This window comes from Phacochoerus africanus, chromosome 8 (assembly GCF_016906955.1).
Source record: "Phacochoerus africanus isolate WHEZ1 chromosome 8, ROS_Pafr_v1, whole genome shotgun sequence".
Lineage (NCBI taxonomy): Eukaryota > Metazoa > Chordata > Mammalia > Artiodactyla > Suidae > Phacochoerus > Phacochoerus africanus.
Window position 1 is genome coordinate 114,576,582 of NC_062551.1, and position 14,000 is coordinate 114,590,581.

Genomic DNA, 14,000 nt, shown 5'->3' on the forward strand with positions numbered 1-14,000 from the left:
AGTGACGGGGAATTCTGACTCATCCTCCTGCACCTCTTTTCAATTACTGGTTTAAACCGGAAAGTCTGACCACAAAGGAGAAACTTGTCTGTTTCATCTCTTTTGGTTTGATTCCACAAGGATGTGTGGAGAAACCTGTTTGAAAAGCCATCCATGATGCTCACATTTCAGCTCTTGAAAACATGTACATCCTAATTCCGTTCTACCAAAATTTTTCCATTATTGACCAGGTACTTAAATTCCACAGCATTGTCACACAGTGCCTACTTTACATTCTATGTTTTAGTCCCTTGCTCTATTTTATTATTACATGACACATAATGAGTTGTTCCGTTGTCTCCATACTTATAAAATTCATCATCGAACCTTTGCTTGTGAAATAAGCCTGGGTCATCAGCATGAGACTGTGGTTGACATCCTTCTGTTTCCATATTTTTTAACCCTCTTGTTTTTCCAGCAGTGATGTCATGAACACACCTCATCCTATTAATGATGAGATGATCCCGTGATCTCTAGCATGCAGCTTTCCAGGGGAAGAGAAGCAAGCTAGTTTCAGGTTTGAGAAATCTATTCATGTGCCATCACCATCCTTGACAATAGGATGTTTCTAAACTCTTGCTTACCTTAGCCTTTAATGCCTAAGGATGGCTCATGCTTTTCCACAATCCAGAAAAGGGGAGAAGAGCAATTTGAAAAGAATTCTCCTTAGGTATTTAGTTTCATCTTTCATGCTAGGTAACTGATGGAGACTTTTAAATGGTGATTTGTTTCATCGTGATTTTTTCTTTCTTTTTTTTCTTTCTTCATATATATGTATATTTTCTACTGTACAGCATGGTGACCCAGTTACACATACTTGTATACATTCTTTTTTCTCACATTACGTGTTCCATCATAATTGACTAGACAGGGTTCCCAGTGCTACACAGCAGGATCCCATTGCTAATCCATCCCAAAGGCAACATTTTGCATGTAATTTACCCCAAGTTCTCAGTCCATCCCACTCCCTCCTCTTCCCCCTTGGCAACCACAAGTCTATTCTCCAAGATTTTCTTTTCTGTGGAAAGGTTCCTTTGTGCCATATATTAGATTCCAGATATAAGTGATATCATATGGTATTTGTCTTTCTCTTTCTGACTGACTTTGCTCAGGATAAGAGTCTCTAGTTCCATCCATGTTGCTGCAAATGGCATTATTTTGTTCTTTTTTATGGCTGAGTAGTATTCCACTGTGTATATACCACATCTTCCTGATCCAATCATCTATCAGTGGACCTTTGGGTTGATTCCATCATCATGATTTTTTTTAAACAGAAATGAAATATAAACTCTAAACAAGGGCCCAACTAATTTAATGGATTTAGATTAGATTAGATGGCTTCTGAAATAGATACTTCAATTTTTAAACAACAGGTATAAATTTGAAGAGACAATAAATATGGGAAGAGGAATTTTATAAGAATGTCTTTTGGCTGTGAAGATGATTTTGCTGACTTGAACTAGTTTTCCAATGTACTATATATAGTAATAGTAAAGGGTGCACCAGACCAAAAGTCAAGATCAAGTTCCTTTGTGTCTTGGGCCACTCATGTAACCCCAGCCCTCAGCACTCCCATTTGTTAAGTAAGGTAATTAAAGTAATACTGCGTGCTGTCTATGGTACCTTCCATATCTAAAATTAAACTATTTAGACTTCTTATGGGTGATTTTTGATAAGACTGGTTGGAAATGGGTACTCCTTTCCAAATGGAAAGTAAGGAAGGGAGTTGTCCTTGAAGAGATGAACAAAGAGCCACCCAAGTCTCTTGGGGCACATCTCTGCTACCTAGCTTCACAACTTTCTAATTTCAGAAACTGGAAACTGAACATATTAATGGCAACAAAAAGATCTCACTTTCTCACTGATGTGTACTCAGAGACAGCTGTGTTTGAGCTGCATGATTCCTTTTGGTGGAGCCTGGGGGGAAAGGTCCATGTGGACACGTGATCTCAAGGGCAAATCCATCTTGGCCTGGCCAATAGAACCCCGAAGCGAAGGAAACAGACCTAAAGGAGAAAAAACAAAATTAAAGGACATTGTCTAATTATTTTATGGATGAAAGTGGAGGAGAAGACATTTGATAACCACCAAAAAATAAGCTTAACTAGAGTATCTACCTCTCAGAGTGTTGTTACAAGATTAAATGATATGATGCACAAAAGACATGCAGAGTAAAACCTAGCATATTCTAATTGCCCCATACATGCTACTTAATATGGGTATCCCTCTTCTCCCACTGCTACCATTTCTTTACAACCCACTCATTTGACCCACCTCACCTCATGTCTATGTCAGTTCCCTAGTTCCTATTCCGGTACCTCTCCTCAGGTCCTGGTCTAGGACAGAACCCTAGTGTTAATTCACTCACCATTCCCAGAGCCTTCAAACCTCTTCCCCTAAATACAACCCCCAGACCCTGTCTGATTCAAAAGGATTAACTATGCAACTGTAAGATAAGAGGAGATGCCAGTTTGTGCTAGTTTTGTACTTTCTGAAAATTTGAAATTTTTTTTGAATAATTATTTCAAAGTGGGAGAAAAGGTTTTTTTCAATGCTGTGTTGTCCAATAAATAAAATATTTGTTTTTAAGGTTATCCTTATTTCTTTAAAGTTCCTTTAAAATTGGCCTCAATAAAAAGTCTACTAATCAGAGTTCCCGTCATGGCTCAAGGGTAATGAACCCAACTAGTATCCATGAGGACGTGGGTTCAATCCTTGGCCTTTCTCAGTGGGTTAAGGATCCAGCATTGCCATGAGCTGTGGTGTAGGTTGCAGATGTGGCTCGGATCCCGAGTTGCTGTGGCTGTGTCGTAGGCCGGCAACTGTAACTCTGATGATCCCCTAGCCTGAGAACATCCATGTGCCACGGTATGGACCTTAAAAAAAAAAAGAGGCCAAAGGTAAAGTGTACTAATCAAATTTAATTTTCATTATCTTTGAAAATATATTTTTTGAAATTGAGTGTGAAATAAATTATAAATCAGTTCTTATTACAGTACATTCACTTACTAGACCCTCAATAAAAACAAGCCAATGAAAATATTCTGAGGCAGTTGAACATGAACCTATCTTACCTTTAATAGATGCCAATGACATGTGCCGACCTGCAGTGCTATGGATGCATATATACTCAAAACTACAAAATTTTCAATTGTTTGCTTTACTAATTAACCACTTTAACAGTTATGTATTAGGTATCTACCATGTCTCAGACACTGGGGCTGCTGTGACTGGGTATGCTGTGGTGAACAAAACTGAAAGGGCATGCACTCCAGGGAAATGCTTAAGAAAATAGATTGGGTTGGACAAGTACTCTCCACCTGCAGTTTACCTCCTGCTGACTCTTCTGTAAAAGAAAAGAGAGATTAATGTCAAGTTAATGATTTATCAACAGCATTCTGTAAGGATGAAAAGTTACCAACATAAAAGTCATTTGTTAAATCTGCTCTCGGATGATGAAATGTTACCTTCTCAAGTGGACGTAGGGACAAGAAACTCATGGTTTTGTGAGCTCACCTAGCCTACAACACATTTGCTCTTGGCTTCTTTGGCAACAATGGCTCCTGTTTTCTTCTTCCCCTGCTGGCTGCCTCTATGCATTCTCTTTGCCTGGTTTCTTCTGCTCTGACTTTTTTTTTTTTTTTTGTCTTGGGTTCCCTGGCTAGGGGTCTAATTGGAGCTGTAGCTGCCAGCCTACGCCAGAGCCACAGCAACTCGAGATCCGAGCCACATCTGCAATCTACACCACAGTTCATGGCAATGCTGATCCTTAACCCACTGAGCAAGGCTAGGGATCAAACCCACAACCTCATGGTTCCTAGTCAGAGTCGTTAACCACTGAGCCACAATGGAAACTCCTGCTCTGACGTCTAAATGTTGCAGCACACAAACACATCTGCATTTTTTCAAATCTTTGTACTCAGAGACTCCTTCCACCATAGATGCCTTGTATATTCTCTTTCCTCTACCTGGAATTTTCTTCTGTCTCTGGCCTGGTTAACTCCTGCCCATCCTGTAAATAGCAAATTTTCTTTTCTTTTTTTTATTTATTTTTTATTTTTTTGTCTTTTTGCTATTTCTTTGGGCTGCTCCCGCAGCATATGGAGGTTCCCAGGCTAGGGGTCGAATAGGAGCTGTAGCCACTGGCCTACGCCAGAGCCACAGCAACACGGGATCCGAGCCACATCTGCAACCTACACCACAGCTCACAGCAACACGGGATCGTTAACCCACTGAGCAAGGGCAGGGACCGAACCCGCAACCTCATGGTTCCTAGTCGGATTTGTTAACCACTGTGCCATGACGGGAACTCCGCAAATTTTATTTTCTAAGAGGTCAAATCTTCCTCATTAGACAATGGCCTCTTATTTAGAGTGCTTGTCACAATTACAATGTTAAATTTGAGTAGTTACTTGATTAATACGTTTTTTTCACCAAAGATTGTAATTTCATGACTGCAGTTGACCTTTTTGGGTTCTCTCTGTATAACCAGCACTATTATGACTCCTGGCATATAGTAGATGCCTAATAAATATTTGTTGAATGAGTAAGTAAATGAATGAATGACTCCTGAGGGTTTTTTTTTTTTTTTTTTGAGGGGTGGGGAGTTAAGTAATTCTTTCTTTTTCTTTTTTAAATTTTAATGTTTATTGGCCTATTAAAATGATGTCATAGGTCAAATTCAGCAGGGGCCTGGGGGAGTACGCAATCAGATCTCAAACATGATGGACATGTATATTTGTTAAAATGTGAGATGGGGGTATGAAGAATTTCGAGTATGGTTTTTGCACAAGAACAAACAAGTAGGTTAAAGAGTTTCAACTTAAAATGCAGAAAGAGACCAGTGTGGAAATAGGAACTTAAAATGTAATTAAAAAAAGTGGGGACAACACATACCACTGAAAAAAGAAGAAATTTTTGGAGTTCCCTGGTGGCCTAGAAGTTAAGGATCCAGTGTTGTCACTGTTGTGGCTTGGGTTCATTCCTGGTAGTAACTTCTGTGTGCCTTGGATTTGGCCCAAAAAACCCCAAGAAGTTATTTAGTGGTGGCATTAGGAAAATTGATTCGGGAGTTCCCAGTGTGGCTCAGCAGAAATGAATCTGACCAGTATCCATGAGGTTGCATTTTCAATCCCTGGCCTCACTCAGTGGGCTAAGGATCTGGCATTGCCGTGAACTGTGGTGTAGGTCACAGACTTGGCTCAGATCTGGCCAAGTGGTGTAGTGGTCTACACCACAGATCTGGCTGTGGTGTAGACCAGTGGTTACAACTCTAATCCCTAGCCTGGGAACCTCCATATGCCCCTGGATGTGGCCCTAAAAAGACCAAAAAAAAAAAAAAAGGAAAGTTGATTCATTGCTAGAGAAAAACTAAACTATTTTTCATATACAAAATGGTTTCCAGATGGGATAAACTTCTTATGGTGACAAAGATGTGATATTAACGGAAGGCAATTATAGAATATCCATATGACCCAGGAGTAGAGAAAGATTTTTGAAATAACACCCCAAAAGCACATACCATAAAAGAAATTTTAAAAGTCAAGATCAGAAAGAGACACGATAGAGTGTGTAAGGCTCTGTGGAGCACTTTGGATTTGATCTAAATGAGAGGAGAAGCTCCTGGAAGACTTTTTAAAAAGTGTTTTATTTTGGCCTAGTTCTGTAGGAGTTTGGGTAGAGAAATGTCAGAATCTGACTCATCACCAGGGGCCATCTGGCTGCCCTGGTTGAAAACAGACTGAACTGAGGAATGTTTGTAGCAGAAAGACCAATTAGGAGGTGTTTGGAATAACACTAGTGAGAGATGACAGTGGGGGGGACCTGGATGGAGATGGTGAGAAGGGGGTGGTTCCCAGGTACATTTTAAAGGTAAAGTTATTGGGATTTACTGACAGTTGGATTTTTGAGTATAAGGGAGACAGAGGAGCCAAGGAAGTCTGCAAGATGCTTTGGCCTAACCAACTAGAAAATGGAACTGCCTCTCGCTGAAAGGGAGAAGACTGTGGGGTGAGCATTTTTCATGGAGAAATCAGAACTGAGTATGTTAATGCTGCAATGCCTGCTGGACACAGCAGTTAATGGAGGAGATTAGAGCTCATGTGGGCGATTAGGGCCTGAAATTCCAGGAAGAGGTCTGGAATGGAGCTTCGGATTATACTGTCAAAAGCATGGAGGTAGTGCTGTTCTCTGAACATGTTTGTCCCACTCTTCCTCCAGCATTTGGCTTTTACTGGAAGACTTTTCTCCCAGAGAGCCACACTCCATGCTCCCTCATCTCCTTCAGGTTTTGACCCTCATGTCTCCTCATGTGAGGCCATCCCTGGGCACCCTAATTAAATTTCAAACCTATTTGACTTCTTAGACATTTTTACTAAGAGCCTGGTAAATTTATTGTGGCTCCTTCCCCTAGCAGGTTTCTATTTCCTACACTAGGGGATGATGGAAACTCCTTTCTGTTTATCAAAGGCTTTTGCCTTAGGTTTGTTAGCCTTCTGCCCCATGAGGATTTAGGATTTAAAAAGCCTTGAAAGGGATTTCCCGCTGTGATGCAGCAGGTTAAGGATCTGGCTTTGTCTCTGCGGAGGCTCAGATTCGATCCCATGCCTTAGAACTTCCATATGCTGCAGGAGCTGCCAAAAAAATAGATAAAGTCTTGAAGGGAAACCCAGAAGTATGTGAAATCCATTGAGTCTTTAATTTTGCCACTCCAGCCCCTCACAATTGCTAAAACCTCTTGCCAGTATCTCTTCCCAAGTTGTGGACTCCTGCTTTGGCCAAGCCTGAATTCTCAGCCACCATTAGCCTGTATCCAGTATCTTCATGTTCTCCCCAGGAAAAGTGAAGTTATCTTATGGAAGATAAACTCACCTCTCTCTGGTTCCCCTTTCTGGAATATTAGCCTCTCTAATCCTTGTTGATTCTGCAGATGTCTGAGAGCTCTAAACAGGTAAGTTTTGCATTTTATCCAGGTCTTCTAGTTGGTTTTGGTGGGAACATTGGTCTACCATAAATTACTCCATCCTACCATCTATCTGTCATAGTCTACTGAATTTTCTTTCTTGGTCTGTCCCTCTGTATTAGAATGTAATCTTCATGAGGTGTTATATTGGTCTCTGCTTTCGCCTGTAAGGGTGCCTGTCACATGCAGACCTTTGGGAAATAATCATTGAATAAAAGTATATTTGCTATCCAACTACCTGTAATCCATAGACTAGTAACAAGTGATGACGTTACCTTGAGATAATCACATGTAAAGTATTGGCTATAAGCAAACCTGAAGTTTATACTAGGAATCTCATACAGAGCTTGTTATCTTTCAGAACAACTGAGAATAAGGCATGAGAGTTTTAATGCAATTTTCAGTTGCAAAAATCATATGAGAATTATTAATAAATAGTAGCCATCAACATGAGGCGCACACTGAAAGTAATGAGTATTGTAATTCCTAATTACAAGCATTCTTTGTCATTATAAGCATTGAAGCGTAATTGCATTTCATATAAGCAATTCTATGTAACTTGCTCCAAAGGAAGTAATAGCAGGGATTAAATTAATTAAATTTTAATTTTAATTATTGGTTTCATCTATTCAGTGTTGAGGAAGCCAGCTAATAAATACTAATAGATATAGAAATAGATAGATAAGGCTATAAATATAGGTAGTTTTTTTTGGCTTCACCCACGGCATGTAGAAGTTCCGGGGCCAGGAATCAACCCCTTGCCACAGCAGCGACCTGAGCCACTGCAGTAACAACGCTGAAAATCCTTAACCTGCTGAGCCACAGGGGAACTCCTAGGGAGATAACTTGTTGAAGATGAAAATGTGGTTGCCAGGGGCTGGGAAACAGGGAAGTAAGAAATTGCTGCTCAAAGGCTGCAAACCTTCATATATAAGCTGAATAAGCTCTGGGGATCTAATATATAGCATGGTGACTATAGGTAATCATACCGTGCTGTGTAGTTGAAATGTGCTAAGTAGACTTTGTGTTCTCACTAAACACGCAAATGAAAAGAAGAGGTAACAATACAAGTCGATGGATGTGTTAATTAACCTGATTCTAATAATCTTTCCATTAAGTCTATGTATACTACATCGTCACAATGAGCATTTTGCATATAAAAATTTTGTCAGTTGTACCTCAATAAAACTAAAAACAAAAACAAATCTAATCATTCCACAGACATTTGCCAGCCAGCTACGATGTCAGCGTTCTTAGCCTACCCCCACCCAAGGTCCAGTCCCAGCAAAGTGGGCTTTCTAGGAAACATATTCGGTAGGACAAAAACTTATTCAAATACTTGAAATCTTTTCTAGTGCTGGAGCTCAGGGTGGACCACCTGAAGATATTTCCCTACGGCGTATTGATTATTTTGAATTAACATTACTTAAGAAATAGCCAAACCAAGAAGGACACTCTGACCTTTCTGTCTCCCTGAAAGCCAAGAATAAATCTTCCAGCATCTGGAGGTGGAAGAGCAGCCTTATAGCCAGAGATAGGGAATTTGAGCTGAGATGTCTATATAAACAAGCTTGGTATGTCTTTAATTTATTACCCGAAGCCCAGACCCTGTTTAAATTCCTCACTAATTAAGCACCCAAAGCCTAAGTTTCTTTGTCCTGTCAATTCCTGACAAATTTCTTGTTTCTTTGTCTAAAAAGTATAAACACTGCCTGCCTTGTCCGCTTCTTAAGTCTCATTTCCTTGCAACTTCCCTGCACACGAATTAATATTTACTTCTTTTTCTCCTGTAAATCTGCTTGTGTCAGTTTTATTAATCCAGCTACAAGAACTCAAGAAGGTAAAGGGGGAAATTTCTTCCTCCTTGATTCTAGTTCAGGATGTATTCTTAATACACAGCAACCGTTTTTAAAATTCCTAACCTCCTGAGTATCCTTTATACAGTTTGCTGTTGCTTTCTGAAAACTTGAATGTACCTCTTTTTTTTACTTCTCATTTTCTATTCCTCAACAGCAACACTGCCACCACATAAATAAAATAAACCATCTTGAAGTTCTCTCCTGGCATAGTGGGTTAAGGACCTGGTGTTGTCACTGCTGTGGCACCAGCTCCATCCATGGCCTGGGAACTTCTACATGCCACAGGTGAGGCCAAAAAACCCCATATTCTTATGCTCAGAGCTCTGTTTTTTTTTGCACGGGTGAGGGATCAAACCCATGCCCACAGCAGCCCTGCTGCAGTGACACGCCAGATCCTTAACAGGCTGTGCCATAAAAGATCTCATTTTCTTTGCTTTTTTTTACCCAATAGTAACACTCAGTAGCATATTACTGATTAGTTTGATTTTCATAGCAAAAGCCTAGAGTGGAGGTGAGGACTGGGGTTTGGGAGGGAAAGAAAGGAAAGGGTACAAGGCTGGGAGTGCCTAGCCAGTCCTCATGGAGCAGAGGAGAGAAAAGATGCTTCATACTGAAGTATTTATACCACTGGTTAGAAACCTAAATAAAAAGTAGCCCCTGCCCCAAATAAACTTTCAGTATTTGGGGACGGATTGCATGGGTATTAAGTAATAAAAAGTGTGAGGAGGAGTGGAGAACATCACGCATGTCCTTTCTTTCCATCTTTAAGACTGTAAGTACCTTCCTGAATTCCCTCAAGTTCAAAAGATCCTGAACTGAAGCCATTATCTTTCAGTAACAAAAACCACTTTGCTTTTCTCCATGTTGTAGTGTTCCTCCCACTCACTCCAGAAAGAAACTAGGAGTCACCCTAGACTTGCTCTTTTTACTTCACCCTCGCAGCCCATCAGTCTCCAGGTTCATCGCTGTGTTTAACCCCTCTCATCTCTCTTCCTGGGCCATCTTCCCACTCTACAACCCCTCCAATCCAACCTCCCTAAGAATAGTTTTCCTTCTTTCTTTTCTTTTCTTTTTTTTTTTTTTTGGCTTTTTAGGGCTGCACCCGCAGCATATGGATGTTCCCAGGCTAGGGGTTGAATCAGAGGTATAGCTGCCGGCCTACGCCAGAGCCACAGCAATGCCAGATCCAAGCCGCGTCTGCAACCTACATCATGGCTCACGGCAATGCCCGATCCTTAACCCACTGAGCATGGCCAGGGATTGAACCTGCATCCTCAAGGATACTAGTCAAGTTCATTAACCACTGAGCCATGACGGGAACTCTAAAGAATGGTCTGCAAATTGTGTTTTTTGGAACTCTAGTACATCTTGTTTGTGTTTTTGCTTTTTTGCTTTGGGTTGGTTGTTTTTGGCTTTGTTTGGTTTGGGAATCTTTACTTCCCATTCCACCAAAATGTCTTCTTCCACTTTGCTCAAGGAGTCTTCCCTACTTCCTTATCGAGGGGAAAGACTTGGAGTCTTCTGTGTGTGTGCCTCTGTGATTTGTTATCTGACCAAACTGTTATAATTTGATTTATGAATCTGTTTCCTCCAGAAGACATTAATGTCTTATTCTCCATAGACTCAGATAGATAACTGCAGAATTCTGGGTTTGCTATATCATTGGACAAAGAGTGGATGGCATTATTAATAACAAAGATAGGGACAGCAGGAAAGTTCTAGTTTATGAAAGCTTTAAATAATTTGCTTTTGGGAGTTCCTGTTGTGGCTCAGTGGTGAAGAACCCAACTAGTATCCATGAGGATATAGGTTTGATCCCTAGCCTCCCTCAGTGGGTTAAGAATCAGGTGTTGCCTTGAGCTGTGGTATAGGTTGCAGATGCAAATCGGATCCCACTTTGCTGTGGCTGTGCTGCAGCTCCAATTGGACCCCTAGCCTGGGAACTTCCATAGGCCGCAGGTGCGACTATGAAGAAAAAAAAAAAAAGGCTAAATAAATAAATAATTTGCTTTTGAAGATACTGAGTTTGAGATGTCTGTGAGTCATGAGGTTGGAAATAATTAGTAAGCAATATGGATGTGGAATTCAAAATAGACATCCAATCTGGAGACGCAAACTTGATTACTGGTCAGGATATGAATAGTTAAGGCAAACTCCAGTGGAAGTGATCCTCCATTTAACCCATGGACTCTGGAGAAGATGGCTCTGATGTGAGGAAGCTTGTGTGTCTTCCTCCTCCCCACAGAAATTTATGGACTGAAGATCGAAACTTACATTGTAGAAGGATGTGAGTGTGTAAAATATTTAATACAAATTCATAGGAAGCATATTTTGCTTTTAGGATTGATAAATTGAACACTTTTTATTCATTGTGTTATGGACCCGAGAAGGCCATTTTAGGAGAAATGAGCAGGGTTAAGCATTGTCAGACTTGCATTTAAATCCTAGCTTTAAGAAAACCTAGTAGTCCTCTTTAAGTTAGTTAACCTCTCCCAGCCTCAATTTTCTTATTGGTAAAAGAAATAATAAACACTTAAACTTGGAAGTGTGTTATTAATATTTTCAATGAGATGACATTTGTGAAAGTAGCCTGGAATGTTTGCACACAGTAGGTGCTCAATAAATGTCTCCAACAAATATTTATTGGATTCCCTCTTTGTTCCAGGCACTGTTCTAGGCACTAAGATCCCTGCCCTCCAGGAGCTTATGGTCAAATGTGGGGAGGGGAGAGAAAACAGGAGACAAAAAAACATAATGAAGAAGCAAATTATATTGTACACCGAATGGTAATGTAATCCATTTTTATTAAAAATTCCTGTAATCCAGGAGTTCCTGTCGTGGCGTGGCGCAGTGGAAATGAATCCGATTAGGAACCATGAAGTTGCGGATTCGTCCCTGACCTCGCTCTGTGGGTTAAGAATCTGGTGTTGCCGTGAGCTGTGGTGTAGATCGCAGACATGGCTCGGATCTCGCGTTGCTGTGGCTCTGGTGTAGGCCGGCAGCTACAGCTCCAATTGGACCCCTAGGCTGGGAACCTCTATATGCTGCAGGTGCAGCCCTAAAAAGACAAAAAAAAAAAAAAAAGAAAGAAAGAAAGAAAGAAAATTCATGTAGTCCAAGTAGCCACAAACTTCAGCACTTGCAGGGGCCAGGAAAGTAATCAAAATAAGTAAGTTAGGTTGGTTGAAAAGAGCAGGTCTTTTTTATCATTACGCTTTTGAGAAGAGCACAGAAAACACATCTCTTTTCTTCCTTACATCTACCTTCTGAAAACAATAGTAAAAATGTCATGATAAATGGCAATGGACAGCTTTCCTATCTGAGACATAAATGACAAGCCTCAGGGGGCGCTGACACTGGCAGAGGCCTTAGGAGAGCCGCTTGTCACTTCCAAGCAATTGGTGGCCTTTGAGCCTAAGGATTCAGTGTTGCCAGACCTGCCAGTTTTTCAGGGGAAGTCTCAAATTTGCATTTGGGGTGAAATGTCCTGAATTTTAACATAGTAATTTACTCATAATTTTTTCAATTGTAAAAGTTACTCCTCTCCTTCCCTCAACTCCCTTCAGATTTGCAGATCACATCTGGCTTAAGGACATAATCAGGTTTTAATCTTTGAAGAAAACTGAGGTTTTATTTATGTGACTTTCAAAGTAAATTTTTTGTTCTGCTGTATTTTATAAAATTTGACCAGTGAAAGAGTGTGTCTCTTTATTATACAGTCCCTTAACAGTTATATGAGGAATAAATATTTTGCTTTACTACGAATCTTATTTGCCTGGGCGGAGTAACGTTGGTTAAGAACAAGAAACAATATTCCTCCTGCATATATGCCCCGGGTATCTTATCATTATTAAACACCTCCCTTTGTTACAGTGCCTTAAACTTGTTCAGTTGAAAAACCACATTCCTCCTTTTCCCTTGCAGATAGGATGGACATATGACTAACTTCTCCCACGGTAGGAGTCGTTGGAGGAACTTCTGGAAATGCTGCCCCCAAAGAAAGACTTCCCTTTTCCTCTTTTTTTTCTGCTCCAGACACAGATGTGATAGCTGGCATTGCATTAGCCATCTTATGATGGTGAAGCAATTTGTACAAAGGATGATTGAGCATAAACAATGAAGGCCCCTGGGACATTGATAATATCAGGAAGTCCCCATACAAGTCCAAGACTCTGTACTTGTTTCACATTAGTGAAAATAAACTTTATCTTATTTAAGCCACTGTATTCCTGCTACCAGCTAGCCTATTTCAGGTCCTAGCCTCTAATGTGGAAAAGCAGAGTTCTACCTATGTCAGTCAGCATATCGAATCACCATTTGTCATACAGAAAACCATAAAATTGTCTTCTTTGTCACCCACTGAAACCTCCTCAACTTCCTGTGTTTGTTAGCCTCACATTTACTCATTTTGAAGTATAGTTGAGTTGACATAAGGACTGTTTTAGATTGCAGTGGAAATTCGTTGGGTTAATTAATAGGAAAATACATTTTATTTGTTTTTATTGACCTGTATATTAATTAACTGAAAAATGAGAACATGCCTCGGGCTATTAGAATGCAACCAAACATTGAATCTCTCAGAATTAAGGGTACACATTGATTTGATCACACAATAGGGACAGAGACTAAAGCAGTGGAAATGGTACGCTAAATTTTAAATTTATATATTTAAAAATTAGGAAAGACCTTTTCATTTAGGTTTTTAATGTAATACATCAATTAAATATTAAATGCCTTGTATATATGCTAAACACACACACATACCAAACAAAAAATTTTGTCAAGCAGTTCTCTTGGGGTGCAATGGGTTAAGGACCAGGCGTCGTCACTGTAGTGGCTTGCATGGCTGCTGTAGTGTGGGTTTGATCCCTGACCCTGGAACTTCCACGTGTGGCATGACAGAAAAAAAAATTTTATCAAGCAAGGTGTAAGAGAGAATACAATGATGACTAAAATATCATCCCTGCATTGGAGAACATCAGTTTGGCTAATAACACCACAAGGACGGATTGAAGTAAGTGAGATTCAATGACTTGTTAAAGACCATTCGACGGAGTTACAGTTGTGGCTCAGGCATTAAGAACCAGTCCAGTATCTATGAGGAGGCCAGTTTGATCCCTGACCCCGCTCAGTGGGTTAAG

General features: G+C 40.2%; 1 long non-coding RNA gene across 1 annotated transcript; it reads left to right on the forward strand.

The window, feature by feature from the left end:
• Nucleotides 1–11,570: 11,570 nt before the first annotated feature.
• On the forward strand, nucleotides 11,571–13,085 carry LOC125134437 (uncharacterized). Its single transcript, XR_007136630.1, has 2 exons — nucleotides 11,571–11,645; nucleotides 12,784–13,085. It is a non-coding gene; the product is annotated as an uncharacterized LOC125134437 (long non-coding RNA).
• Nucleotides 13,086–14,000: the final 915 nt, after the last annotated feature.